The 14,816-nt window shown below is 47.2% G+C and overlaps 1 protein-coding gene across 1 annotated transcript in view; it reads left to right on the top strand.

Moving 5' to 3' along the window:
- The window catches only part of FAM78B (family with sequence similarity 78 member B), a 69,271-nt gene that overhangs the window by 19,194 nt on the left and 35,261 nt on the right, over positions 1 to 14,816 (top strand). The gene's annotated exons all lie outside the window — the stretch shown is intronic.

The raw sequence follows: 14,816 nt of genomic DNA, 5'->3' as shown, positions 1-14,816 counted from the left end.
CAATCTCTTCATCATTTGGGCGTCCTGGTTACTGGACCCACTAATTTAGGTCCAGTATTTCTTTGGTACCTTTGTCAGCTCTTTTGCCCAACAGCTCATTATCACCCATTTCTTGGTAAAATCTCCTTCCTTTTTTATTTTCATCAAAGGGAAGTCAGGAGGTTGTCCTTTAGTCCCTAGGGGTGTCCATTTCCTCCCTATCTTGCCTATGCTCATCCCCCCGGTCCCCCTACCCCCGCCATGAGAGCTACAGGGTATGGGTAAGGACTAAATAACCATGCCAAGTATGTTGCAAGGGTATGACACCTGGTTAAGGGCTCATTACATATTATTGTTGGTCTTAATGCCCTCATATTTTTCAGATCTGTCTGCCTTCTTCTCTCCATCCCCACTAGATTAGTGCTAACCTCACCTTCTCTCCTCTGCATTACTGGCATGCCATTGTAACTGGGCTCCCTGCCTCCTGGCCCTACTCTCTTCCCCTTCACGACCCTGTCTTTGCATCACAGTCAGAGTGGGCACCACACAACCTTGCATCACAGTCAGAGTGGGCACCACACAACCTAAGTCTGATCAAGTTACCTCTCCTGCTTAAACCCTCTTCAGATTCCCTGTGTGCTGTAGAATAAAATCAGCCTCCTTGGCAGGTAAGCCCAAACCTCTGGTGACCCAACCTTCCCACTTCAGGATCCAGGGGGCATCTCAAACCTGTCTCATCTGCCAGGCCCTCTGAGGTACCTCAGCCAGGGCCACACCAAGTGTCACGGAGTTCCAGATGACATGACCTATCATCTCCCAGGGAGCCTTCCCTGGCACCTCCCCAGTCTGATGAGGTGTCCTTTCAATGCTCAGCCTGGCCCACATAGTAACAGCCAGCACTTACAAGTGCCCAAACATTTCCTGTGTTCACTGAATCTTCACAGCAGCCCTATGAGCTAGGACTGTGACTGCACGGATGGGTGAGGAATTTGAAGCAGAGAGAAATAAAGCAGTTTGCCCAGAGTGATGCAGCTCTTTAAGCTGAAATTTGAACGCACATGATCTGGCTCCTGAGTCTATGCCCATGACTGCTGGGCTCCATCCCTCTCGACACACCAAAAGCTGTCTGGACTGGGCTCCATGCTTGAATCCTGGCTCTGCTTGCCCTGCCAGCTCAGTTTCTTTCAACCAAGGATTGAAGACTAACCCCCCTTATGCTACAAGGTCCCCACTCATCATTCCACATGAAACAGGCCTAGAGCGCCTTCAGTGTGCTAGAGTTAGAGGGTGGGGGTCAGAGACACAGAACAGAGGGCTGCCTCCTTGGTGAGCTTGGAATCTGGTTGAAGAGAGAAGGTTTAAACAAACCTAAACTCATGATGGTGACTCTTCAAACCACAAACAAAGGCAGTTGCTTTGTTTCATGGTCAGTAGCCTTCATCTAAAAGGTCTCCGCTTTGTTCCAGCTACACCTCAAGGCCTGAATCTTGGTGCCCAGAATCAGTTCATGTAGATTTTTGGCCTCTGCTGCTGCCCTGTGGGCAGGCCTCAGCTCTGCAGTCTGCCCAGGTCTGGGCAATAGAGATCACTTGAAAGACCCAGACAACTGGGAGGTTCCAGGTTGGAACTGGGTTTTTGAGGGCAAACCAGTAAGACTCCAGGTGTCAGGACATTCACCTTCAGCAAGTGCAGTCTGACCCCCATTCTTGCCCCTAACACTGATTTGCCATTGTACAGTGTCCTCTCATGACCTACCCAGGTATGGACCTCTACAAGGTGGCTGTCCCCTTCCCTGCAGATTTGCTTAGGTCAGAGCAGGGCTGCCCACCCCTGTGCCACCCACCTGCAGCCAGGTGTTCACTGGGGAACTGTGCTCAGGATGGGGAACCCATGGGTAGGGGACCAGACAAGTCTGTCCGGGGTGTAGAGACCATAACTGCCTGCAGCCCAGCGCCTGCCAGCTGCTGCCTCCCATCTCCACACCGCTCAGCCCAGAGCTGCCACTGTCCTCCAGGTCCAGGGCACTTGGAGTCTGTGCCGCATGGCATCTGTCAATCAGTGCTCAAGCTAAAACCAATGCAGGGTGTTGCAGACTCTACACCTAGGAGCCACAGACAACCAGAGCTGAGTGCCACTCACCTACAGGTCACCCTTTGCCAGGCCCCACGTGGAAAGGTATACCGCCGTCAGCTGCTAGTGGGAACTCACATTCCTCTCTGTAAAGCGGGGAGGGACATGCCTGCCCTGCAGAGCTTTTGTGAAGATCCCACATCTATTTGTTTAAGAAATATTTATTAGATACCTATTATGGACCCTGCCTCCAGCGTGTAATAAACACGCAACTGCACTAGCTTTAAGGAAATCTGTCTTGCACAAAGGCATTTCAAAACCGAAAAATGCACAGGTACAAATACTCTGTTGTCTTCCTTCAATCCTTAAATGTTCTAGGATGTTCATGGAGATGAGTGAAACACAGATTTCCACGTGTCCAAACTTGGGGTGTGCTCATGATGGGGCACTGACCATCAATCAGTTGGCATGTTGGCTCATCTGTCTCGCCAGAGACCACTGGGCACGGCCGTCCCTGCACGTCTTGCATCGTTGCCCTAGTGGACATCTCAGGCATGTCTGTTGGACACCAGCAGTGAGCCCTTTGTGGACAATCTTCCTGCCTGCCTGCCCGACCTTCAGCGCCAAGGGAGCATTGCTGACACACGAACAAGCTGTCCACTTTACACTTAGAGCCCCTCTCATTCAGCTGCGTTTGCTCACAGAGGCAGCAGGCAGCCTGGGCTTTGGTGTCTGAAGACCAGATTGTAGTCTGCTCTAGGTTGGCTGTGAACAAGCTGCTGCTGGTGTCTCCGAGCCAGGGTGTCTGCATCTGAAAAACCACTTTGTAAACTTCAAGGTACTTCCTTGCCTCTGTGTGGCAGACCCACGATAGATCGTTACCAGTGATCATATCCCCCCACCCCAGTCCCTTGCAAAATTCAAGGTTCTTTGTTGTATCATCAAGCATTTTATTGGCAAACCTGAGCAAACCACACTGTGTTTCCTAGTAACCAACCGCTTAGCCAACTGTTGGCAATAAAGGAAACTGAGGCACAGCTTGCCGACCTAGTCGACATCAGCAATTTAGCAAAAGGCAGAGGCCGCCTGCAGATGAATTTCATTATCCCAGCCTGGAGCAGAGGTGCTGATGCCTCTTGCTCCCTCCTCTGTCTTAGCTAAGAAGTCAAGTTTCAGTTTATTCATTGCCCTAATTGTCATTTCCTGAAGACCCAGGAAAAAGAGCTTCCTGAAGCTCTGTCCTGCTGCTGTCTGTCTTCCCAGATTTATCATGGTTTCTACCCTCTAACAGTGCCTGGAGTCCAGTTTTCATCTTTGCTTTCCCTGTCCAACCCACTCCCAGGCAGCAGTTGAGCTGGGCTGGGACTTCTGTCAGCTCGCCAGCGGCCCTCTGACCCTAGCCCTACCCTCCCTCTCCAGGACGGGGTGCTGCTGTGGTGGGTGGGGCGCGGGGCGGGATTGTGCTGTGGAGGAAGGAGTGAACGTGGGATCTACACATTTGAGGGCGTAGGGGCATGGAATGGGAAGGTAGCAGTTTTACTGCTTCTGGAATGTCCTCCCCGCTCCTCGAGTTATCTTCTGCCTTAGAGGAATCTGACCCTGCTATAGGGGGTCAGACACAAGTGGGCTCTACAGCTTTTTCCTGCTCATTTAAAGCAGTTCTCTGAAGAAGTCTGCAGAAACCTACCTCCACCGTTCCCTGCATCCTCCCAGGCCTTCATCTCCTATTTTCAAGGGGTCCTCGCAATGTGGTAGGAGGGCTGCATCCTGGCTCCATGTCCTGCAAGTCCAGCCTCTCACCTCTACCCCCCGAGCAGCACAGCCTAACAGGGCATTTCACATGGAAGCCACAGTAGCAAGGAGACCCTCGTTAAGCTGTTCAACACTCTGTGCAAAAGACCATACTGTGCTGTTTCTGGGTTGGCACAGACCTGCCTGACCATGTCTATTGTAAGAGCAGCCCACAGGACTTGATAATCTGATTAAGACCAACCCTGAGGCCCTCTCTACTTCCCCCCAACTCCCCCCATGTATCAGGGTTCAATCTGAAGCCAGTTGCAAACCCAGACCGGGCACATGTGCTATTGCTGGTGTTCAGATGCTACTCCCTCCTCCAGGAGGCCTTCCCCACCTCTCCCAGGCTGACTGCAGGCTCCTCCTCTGTTCTCTCTGAACTCTGCCCCCGTGTCACCAACATTTTGCTTATCTGCTTGGGTCTCTCCGCAAGACTATACAGGTCAAGTACGTAGAGAACCCTTTTTTTCCAGTGTGTCCCAAAGGTCAGTGCAGTTCATTGCTCATACTAGCCTCTCAGCAATGTTTGTTGGATAAATAGTGTCTAAGTTCATAGAAAGCTGGAGTGGTGGGTTTGATTCTGGAGACACCTGTTTTGGAATTCTGCTCAGAATGTCAGTATCAAGAAGATGGAAAATACGATGGTCTGGGATTTGCTTGACTTATAAAGTCTCTGTGTCACAGAGCTTATCTCTGTATCACAGACTCTGGCTCATCTACTGAATAAAATTGTGAGCCCAGAATGTTCCCTAATACTGCTGTTGCACCTCTATGGACTCCATGTTGCTGTCTGCAAATAAGAGCATGGGCCAGTTACAAAAGTTGCAGGGTTCCCACTTGCCGTTTTGTGATTCTGGAACACATTTAAAGATTGCCCCAGGATGGTAGTGGGTCTAGGTGTATGTTTGAGGACTGTAAATGCTTAGTTGGGGAGGCAGACGACTCAGGGAATGTGACAGCTGTCTTGAATAATTTGAAGTGCTGTCATATAGAAGACAACAAAGACTAGACTTGTCTGAAAGGCCCCAAGGGCATGACCGTCTATGCAAGACCAATTATTAATTTATTCAACAAATATTTATGGAGCACCTGCCACAAGGCAGGCTCTATTCTCAGCAGCACAATGCAGTGATGAATGAAACATAAAAATCCTCGCCTTCATGGAGTTTACCTTCTAATGTGTGGAGACAATCCAAAAATAAAAAGTGTAATGGGAATAATTCTCTTGAACCCCCAAAATAAATGCCTGTGATCTATTCTGGTTCAAGGATACTGTAGGTACTTAGAATCTGTTTTCAATGACTGATTAGACTAGATGATCTTTTAGTTCCTTCTAACCCTCCAAGTTTATAAATCTAAGGCTGGTTAAGATGAGTGATCGCTCTTTATTCTAATACCTCTTGACCACACCATGCCCTTTGGCAACACTCAGTCTAAAAAGAGACAAGGTAGATGCAGTGGCCATTTCTATGAAAGACACCAAAAGCCAGTATTTCAAAAATGGCTGAATGGCAGCTGGGAGTTTGGGGGTGGTTGCCTTGTCTCGAGATCACTGTGATATTGAGGCTGAAAAAGAGGATCACAGAGTGTGAGCAGTCTGAAGGACCAAAGGGAGTGAGTCAAGAGGACAGTGAGCAGGGGATGGAGACAGAGCTTGATGAGGACCATGTATAGGGAGCAGAAGGAGTAGTCAAAGGGGAAGCCCCATCTTGAGACCTAGGAAGCCAGCCTCACTCCACCCCCTGCAATCCCCACTGCCACCATCATCTTTCTTCGAAGGGCCAGTTCCCATATCCCAGGTTCCAGTCACACAATTCAAATTAATAGGCAAGATCTGGGCACTCTGGAAAACAGGGTGGAGGGGTAGGTGGGCTGTAATGATGGGAGCAGCCCGGCCTGCTCAGGAGCCTCTGCCTCCAGCCACCACCTGGGGCCAGCTACCTGCAGGGGACAGGGGTCTGCTGCTGTGAGCCTTGGTTCTCTCCTGCCAAAAGTCTTCCTGAGCTGCACAGGGAGCTGGAGAAAGCCTGCAGGTGTGGAGCAGCTGCAACTAAAGCAGAATCTAGGGCTCCAGATGCCTCAATTCCCATAATGCTGTTCTGCATTTTTAGGGCTGCTATGCCTCTCGGTGTTTTCGCATCTATTGATAGCTTCCTGATGCAAAAGTGAGAACATGGACTTAGGAACTTAAAGTTCTGGGATTGTGGCATTTCATTTGATTGTTAGTACGTCCATGAGATGGATAAAACAGAAATTTTCTCCTAATCTGCAATGAAGAAATGGAGTCACAGGAGGCCCATTTATTTGTATTTATGCCTGTCACTATATGCTGTAACTACAGCTGTATTATCTGTGCCATAGTTAGTATTATAGTTATTTGCCATAACTAGCTCTTACTAGAACCAGGAGAGCATATCACAGTGAAAAAGTCCTGGACATTTAATAAAGAGTCCCAGATTCAAATTTCAGCTCTGCTACTGCCCTGTGACTTGGAATACACTAATGTTCCGATAAACTGAATTTTATTATCTAGAAAATGGGTAGACTAGAAAAAGAAAATAAAGTATATCGGTGACATCTTTGGTCCCACTGTACTTTCTGTGCTGGTGCAGACATGGCTAATCCATGCGTCACAGCACACTGCTGCACTGAGCAGCCCCAGTCCTCTGTGCTGGGCGCCCAGGAGTCAGCAGCCACTGCTAAAAATCATTTAGCACATGAAATTGCTTGCCATCCCTCAGCTCGGTCTCCAAGTTCTTTTCTGGTCTAACAGTCTGGGCACAGAAACCTGGTCTCCTCCCTTCCAGCTCATGCTCTTTTCCAGCATGTCAGCCTGGAACATTCCTTTTCTCTATGTCATTATAAAAAGCAGTGGACTGGGAATGAGATCTGGGTTCAGGCCCCTTCTGTCCCTGATCAGCTCAGTTTCCTCCTATTTAACTGGAGTGGAGCAGCATCTGCCTCACAAAGAAGCCACAAGAAGTGAAGGGGTTAAGATGAGCGAACGCTTAGCTGTATAGTGCAGCGCAAGAACACACAAGGCTCAGATGCTGGGTGAGCACACACTCGGTACCCAGTCCTGTCCTGACATATGGGGTAGAGCCTTTGCTCCTACTTGCCAGGCCAGGCACTGGAGCACCAGCCCTAACGGGCAGACTCCTGATCTGGAGCAGAGGCACCCTGATTGGGGGCCAGACCTCCTCCTGAGCATGGGACTTAAGCAGATAGATTTGTCCAACATTTGACATTATCTTCCTTGATCTCTCTGCTCTTCAACTCTTTTATTTTTGGTTACTACTTATCAATATAGTTATGTTAAAGAAACAGAAGCCAGGAGTCATCGTTGGCAATGACACTGGCAGTGAGTTGGCAGGAGCGGCTGCAGCAGTTGGGGCAGAAGGAAGAGGCCTCTGGACACAGCTGTCCCGTTGCCACGTCACTGATCCGCTCCCGGGGCCAACATACAGCTAGAAGTCTGCCTCAGCAGCTCACACCCTGTCCCTGCAGACTCCGTCTTTCCATTACCCAGTCTCTGGGTAATGTCATCTTTAAAGCACTTGGCACTTCTTGGAAAAAGCCATGCTGTGAATTCAGACATTTGGTGTAAGACTGAACTTTTACTAAATCTCTGATACCCTCCATGCATTACAATTCTTACAGCCTTATTCTTTTCTTCTTTTTTTTTTTAAGAGTTCTCACAGACTTATTCTGTTCCATCCTCTGTGTCCTTTTCTCCTTCCCAGCTGGTCCCACAGACCAGCAAACTACCAGGTTTGATTAAGACACTGTACTTAGTCAGTGAAAATAGAGTGAGTGACAAGTCTGACTCAAAGGGACTGTTTGCGAAGATTTAGTGTTGAGGCTTGCCACATTTCTACATTTGTTCTTCTCTAGCTTGCAAATGCAAGAGCCCCTGGGGAGTTCCTCTATCTACAGAGATTAGATTTTGTTTTAATATATCAAAAATCAACTTTTTAGAAAATGCATCTGGTCTGCATTGATTCTAAAATTCCTCAGATTATTAATCTTTGCACTATCTCCGTGGAGTGCACACAGAATGTAAGTGACTATTTAAAGGAGAGAGACACTCAGGCACTGACCTCTGTTCCCCACTTGACAAATGCTCGGGTGTTGTGTTGGAAGCTCTCTGTGTCTGTGTTGGTTGAGACCCAGGACCCAGAACCTTGAGACCATACTGGAAATGGTTCCATTTGGACTTCTTTCTGGCAAGATTGCCTCTACCACCCCATCACCCCCTGCCCCCTTTCTGCAAAAAGGAGACTTGGAGGTGCCTTCTAGCTGCCCTCAAGGAGAATGTCTTCACCTACACATCATCTGCTATTGGTTTGAATAGAAAAGCAAGGGAAGCTTATTCCTTCCTTATTGCTAGTGAAGCAGACAAGAGGCGATTCACGCTTTCATTATGAGTCATGATCTGGAAGGCTTCAGGTAATGCAACCTGAATCCTCATCAGGATGGTGCTTCCTGCTCTTCCATCTCCCAGGTTTCAATATTGGAGTTGGCTAACTTCCCAGCATTCCCTTCCTTCAGAAAGGAATTGGTTTTAGAGTTTTGGACTTTGCAAACAAAAGAATTTTTTTTCTCAAGATGTCAGTACTGCTCTATTCTAGTTATAGATGATAACTCTTGGGCTCACTTTTTTTTTCTCATTTTTTTTCTGTTTGGGTAACTCAAGTTTCCTAGGTATCTAAAGAAAATTCTACTGAAGTAGGTTTTGTCTGGAATTATCTGGAGTAAGTAAGCCCCTATAGTTAAACTCTTTCAGGGAACTTGTAGGGACCTCAAAATTGGCCTAATTAATGTTTTGCATCATAATATACCTGTTTTCATTGTAGACCTAATTAGTGTCTTTAAAATAATTCTTCAGGTGAAAGATGTTAATGGCTTCTCATCCTGCCCTGCTGAGCAGAGCCAGAGAGCTTGATAGTTTTAGGCCAAATAAAAGGAAGTAGTACTTTACGCTGTAGGTAGTAAATGTGTGAAAATCACTACTCCAAGAAACAGTATGGGCTGAAATTATAAATAGATTCCAGGAATGAACTTTCAGCGAGGTCTTGGTGACAGATATAAAATTGATTATTAAGTTAGGGCACATTTGCTAAATGTTTAAAGTTAACATTATAGATGAGTCTGCCCTAATCTCCAGTGACCCTCTGTGATGCAGGGGCTTAGTGTAAGGTGGGTAAATGCTAGTCTGAGGTGTTTAAATTCTGCTGAGCCACTCTTCAAGCAGTTTAACCAGTTCAGCCTCTGTTCTTTTTTCTTTTCTTCTTTTTTTTAATGTTCTTGTCTCTTTCAAATAGCCCCTTGTTCATAATGATTTAGAATGGCCTCTTCTGAAATTATTTGGAAAACCTAACAGGTACACAGCCCAACCATAAGACAGGAACCCTGAGCTCCAACCCAGCCATTGCTACCAGCTGCCTGGCCCTGGGTGTCCCTACACCTCTCCTGCCTCAATTTCTAAATTGCAGAGAGGGAGTTATAGTAAATCCCCTCTGAGGAACCTCTAGTGGGGAAGAGTCTATGAAGCTATAATTAACCATGATATGCTCACTCCTTCAGGGATTGCCTTGAGTAAAAGTATAGCAGGGTAAGGAAACTGCTTTGTCTTCTTTTTCAAAAAGAATAAAATAGAGAATTTCCCCTTTCTGACAGGAAATGAACATTGAAGGAACAGTGTGAGTTAACCCCTGTCAGCATCAGAAAATTCCCTCTAACTTCCTTTCCTTTGAACCCCGACAGAGGAAGTGAAAGAGTAGGAAGTGTGTGAGAGTCGCGCATCTGAGTTCAGATGTGGCTCAGTCACCAGGAAAATCCCAGTTCAGTAAAATGGAGATAACATGGAACCACGTGGGTTGTCATGTAGACAAAAATGACATTAGTTGCGTAAAGTGTCTTGTCCAGTTCCTGGAATAGAGTAAGTGCTCAATAAATGATAATGTTTAGAGAAAGGAGACAGGAGTGCTGAAGCAGGGTGAATATAATGGCAAGCTCCTGGTGGGTGGCTATCAGAGAAGAGTAAGTATGGACAGGGAAGCAGCCAGGGAAAGTTTGCAACCTGATGTCCAGAGCTGCGCAAAGACCTGCTCAAAATCGGTATTAGAGTAGCATGGGAAGACATTCCTAACTACTAAATATCAGATCTAGTATCCATATTTTATCTACAGTGCTTTTTTAAGTTTGCTCAACTTTTCAAATTAACATTGTTTAATAGTTATATATGTGTGCACATATATTCATTAATTAATCTTTGGAAATAACCATTATACCTGTAGAGTGTGGGAAAAATCCCATATGAAGCTGACATCTTGTAGTTTGGTTCACATTACTGTCACCTGCTGGCAGAGTGTGTAAATTGCAGGTTCTTTTAAGAAATTGAATCTCTAACATACGTCTTTGGGAAAGTGTACTTGTAAATCTAAAATTATACAATAATACAAAGCTTTCTGTCTCCTGAGAGTTCTCAAGACCTGCTCTTGAGGCAACCCAAAGGAGACCTTATTAAAGGTTGCATGCAGTGTTATATCAGAACACTGCAAAGTTCAGCCCCGGTTCCTCATACAGAAAGCCACGGGAACAATTCTGGTGTCTAGACTCCAGCAAAAATCCAGTTCTCAAAGACAAAAACAGGGTCAATGTTCCATCCTAGTGCCATCGGCAGTGCCCCTTGTTCTGCCACAATCCTCCCAGATTAATAAATAGTCCATATCCTCCCTCATAATGGAAATGCCATTCTCCAACAAATTCCCAGCTTTGTTGATTACCTTAGACTTGCCCCAGAAATTGTTCCCATATCCCAAAGGGCCTAAATAGGACAGGGGTACCCCTACTGACTGTCCTTAATGCTTCCATCACAGTTCATCTTGGGAAATCTGTAGATATTCTGAAGCATTGTTTCATCATACTGACAAGTTGGTGTTGTAACTCAAGTCACTAATAATACTTTTGGACAGTGAGCAGCAAAGCTGACCTTACTGACACATAGTTGCTGTGGTGTGTGTGTGTGTGTGTGTGTGTAGTGGTCCCTTCACAGAAAACATCTGGAAGCAAGTAGCTTTTGAACTTGACACTTTCATGATAACCTGAGAATCTTTGTCTATTTAGAACAATTTGGCAGAAGGTGACAACTGTTAGGTGTAGAATCCTGCTTTGGAGGGCTGGGGAAATCCCCCTACTGTTGTGCCGTATGTGAAGGGGATGAGATTTGGGGAAGCCCTTTGTAATGACAGCTGACATTCACCAGCCACTGACGTGTGTATCCCTATTTCATTCACTCTGCGGAAATCTCATTTAATTCTCTGCAGTTACTCTATAAAGATAAATGTGGTGTTATCCCTGTTTACAGATGAAGGGGTTGCAACATAAAAATTAAATGACCTGCACATTGTCAATTGCAGTACCAGATTTTGAACTCAGGCACTGTCAGTTATCTATAGTGTGTCATATTCTTCACATGCTGAGTGCTGGGGAAGAGGAAAGGTTTGGAGCCACTCATCCGAGTACCAGAAGCCAAACACCTTTCAGTTATTTTGTGAATGGCTTAATCCCTGTGTTTTACAATAGTAACAATATCACTTAACATATATTCCTTTTAATATGTCTTATGTAATAGTGATGGCTAATCTGTGCCCAGCCTTGGGAGCCCGTAGAGACATCTGCTAACAAAGTTTTAAAATTGAAGAACCTGTACTTAGGTGAGCTTTTATGGTCTCCCTGAATTTCGGTTTAACATTGAATCAGGAGCGTGAGGCATATATGTCCTGTCACTGCAATTTAAGACCTCAGTCTGCATCCCACTGAACATCTCCCCTGGTGGGGGCAGGGCTCCGCAAGGCACATCTCCTGTTGAGACAGCCATGCTGCTGCGGCCTCAAGCTCAGCCCCTGCTCTGTGCAGAGCCATGTGACTTAGCTTTCTTTTTGATAAACCACACCTTTGATTTTGGAGGTTTTCAATTAGAACTTCTTCAACACCCTGAGAGATCCTGCAGCTTATCCTGAACCTCAGTAATGTGGAATCTCACATGATTTAAGCACTTGTCCCCACTTTTCCTTATATTGAGTCCAAATCTGCCCAGTTTCCTTCTCTCCCGAGTCCCAGTTCTGTCCATAAGAGCCCCCCCACCCATAAGTCTTCTGACAGGTCCAGTGGCTGCCATGCAGGTGCTTGAGGAAGCCCGTAGGCCCCGCAGCCTCCTGCTGTCCCCATATCTTCCTCTGCCTGTATTTGCCTTCATGGTAGGTTTCGGGACATGAGCTCAGAGACTCAGGCAGAATGACACCTGTGTCTGTCACCCTTATCCTTCACACCTGCTTGCCGTCCCCTGTGTTGCATCTCTCTTGAATCAAGGAATTCCGTGACCAGGGTTGGTGTGGGGTTTGCCAGCATGCGCTCCTGTCACAGGATGTCACTCTGATCTTACAGCCTATAGTCAAATCAGAGAAGACCCACATGCTGAAGGATGATGATGGCAGCTGGAATGGCCAAAATTTGCCACTTCCCAAACTCCCTCAGGGCACTTTGAGCAAGGAAAACTGACCTTGATGCCATTTGGGCTCAGCAAAGTCCCTCCTTGCTGGAGGATCCAGTTACATTGATAGAGTCTTTTTGTTCTCCCCGAAACCCTCCTCAACATGATCTGGTGGAGTGGCTTCATGCCCAGAGCAGTCTGGCCCTGCCTGCTGGATGGGCTGTCCACTGCTCTTGAGGCTCCTGGCATTGCCCCCCTCCTTTCCCCCTCCTCCCACTGCCTTGTTTAATTTGAAGCATCTGGCTCAAGAGACAGGTGGTAGACCGAGGGCTCCCCACCCTTGTGGTCACTTTGACATCTGCCAGGCAGGTCCTGGTGTTTCTGGGTTCCTGCTGTGGAATCTGCATGTGGAGACTTAATGTAGAGGAAAGAACACAGTGCTGGGAATCAGGGAAGCTGGGGTTGAGGCCTCTTTCTGTCATTTAAATAGCTGCGTTACCTTGGGAAAGCCACCTGACCTGTCTGTGCTCTGGTTTCTTAATCTTGATCTTAGGGTTAATGCCTGCTTCACATTAATTTAGGGGTTCTCAGCAGCAACACTATAGACATTTGGGGCTGGGTAATTCTTGTTGTGTGGTACTGTGCTGTGCATTGTAGGGTGTTTAGCAGCATCCAGGCCTCTGCGCACCAGTTGCTATAGCACCTCTCTGTTGTGAGGACTCAAAGTGTCTCCATACATTGCCGGACCCCTGGAGAGGGGAGACCAACTAGCCCCAAGTTGAGGACACTTCGCAGGCTTTTGCCAGGGTTGTCAGGTCACATGAAATAACAGTGTGCAAATCCTGGACATCCCAGCTGCCACCATCACCCTTTAGCATGTAGGTCTTCTCTGATTTGACTATAGGCTATAAGATCAGAAAGAAGCAGCAGGTCCTCTACCGGGCCCCCCTACATGATCCAGCAAGTAACTTGATATGTCCCTGGCTTTTCTTTGGGCAATTCAAGTGAGTTCTTCTTCGTAATGTTACATATCTGTTGTGTGTGAAGAGTCAGAAAGATGTGGGCCACCCTCGTGGTGTAGGGGTTTAGTCTCAACATTGTCACGCTATTGCCGCTGTATCCTGAGTTTGATCTCCGGCCAGGGAGCTACCCACATGGCACAGCAGACCTCTCCTGTCTCGCCCGCTGCTCCCCTCAGTGGTGTATTTTAGTAAATCTGCCTGTTCTGTTCCCCACTCTGTCTCTGGTGAATCCTCTCATTGCCTGGACCTCTGGCCTACACCCCAGTTCTTCTATGCATAAATAAATAAATCTTTAAAAAAAAAAAAAGATGAGTAGCAGCTGTCAGGGACTGTTCCTTCTAGTGAGGGAATTGACTGAAGGCAAAGCATCCAAACCTAAGATCAGAAAGAGGTGCTTGGGTAGGAGAGAGGGAGTACTTCATGGAGCGGGTGATGGTGGGGATAGCCCTGAGGGTGGCCTAGGATTTCTGTAGGCAAATGCCAGCCAGCACAGCCCCCAGCTGGTGTAAGGGAGCAGCAGGACCCAGGGCAGAGAGTTACGTAGTGCTAGATGAGAAGGCAGCAGGAGGTGACGATGGCCTGTTTATGAAGACTCTGCCTGCCAGGTTTGCAGTGCCCCTTACTTAGCACTAGGGAGCCATGGGAGGTTTCTGAGCAGTGGACAGCATGGCCAGAGCTCCCTGTGACTGGTTCTTTGGCAATAGTGTCTGGAGTAGATGGGAGTGAAGAAAGGCCAGTGAAGATGACTGGGACCAGAAAGGGCGTGATGGTGGGTATGGGGAGGATGAAACAAATGGGGGGAGGTATATAGAGGGAAACTAGAGGAGGTGGTGGGAGGGGCAGGGGAGACAGGAAGTGGAGGAGGCAGAGGTGACTAACATTTCGAATCTAGATCCCAGAGAAAGAGGTTTCCATGAATAAAATAGAAGACAGAAGGCAGAACCAGGCATCAGGCACTTGGACAGTGGAGAGGGGCCAGGAAGAAGCAGCAGACCTGTGGGTTTTCCAAATACTCCACATTCATGAAACAGTCTCACACACTTCCTGTGGGAAAAAGCACATGAGTGTTTGCTTAATGCTTTGTTGTTTCAGTGAAGATGTGCTTCTCAACTCCACTTGTCATTTTTAGGGGCTATTTATGCAGCCCTAAAAAATAACATTCAGTGAAAAAAAGCTCAGCCTGGGGCCTGAGTCCCTGTGTAAAACCCCTTTTTATCAGCAGAAAGAATGAGAGTTTGGAATTAACTAAGTAAACAGCAGGAGCAGAATTGCATGCAGAGACTATGCCATATGCTGTATTTTCCTAATATTCTAACAGTACTCCCAGACTCTCAATCTATACACTCAGGAGTGTGCCCACAGCGGGAATGCCGAGCCCAAATTGGCACAACCGGGCTTCCTGCCACTGCTCACACCCCCAGGCAGGAAAACAGCCGGAACGTTTGAGTATTGCCGCG

This window comes from Talpa occidentalis, unplaced genomic scaffold (assembly GCF_014898055.3).
Source record: "Talpa occidentalis isolate TD23 unplaced genomic scaffold, MPIMG_talOcc4v2.1 talOcc4.12, whole genome shotgun sequence".
Taxonomy (NCBI): Eukaryota; Metazoa; Chordata; class Mammalia; order Eulipotyphla; family Talpidae; genus Talpa; species Talpa occidentalis.
Note: the sequence above shows the minus strand (reverse complement) of the source record. Positions and strands in the feature narration are given on the sequence as shown.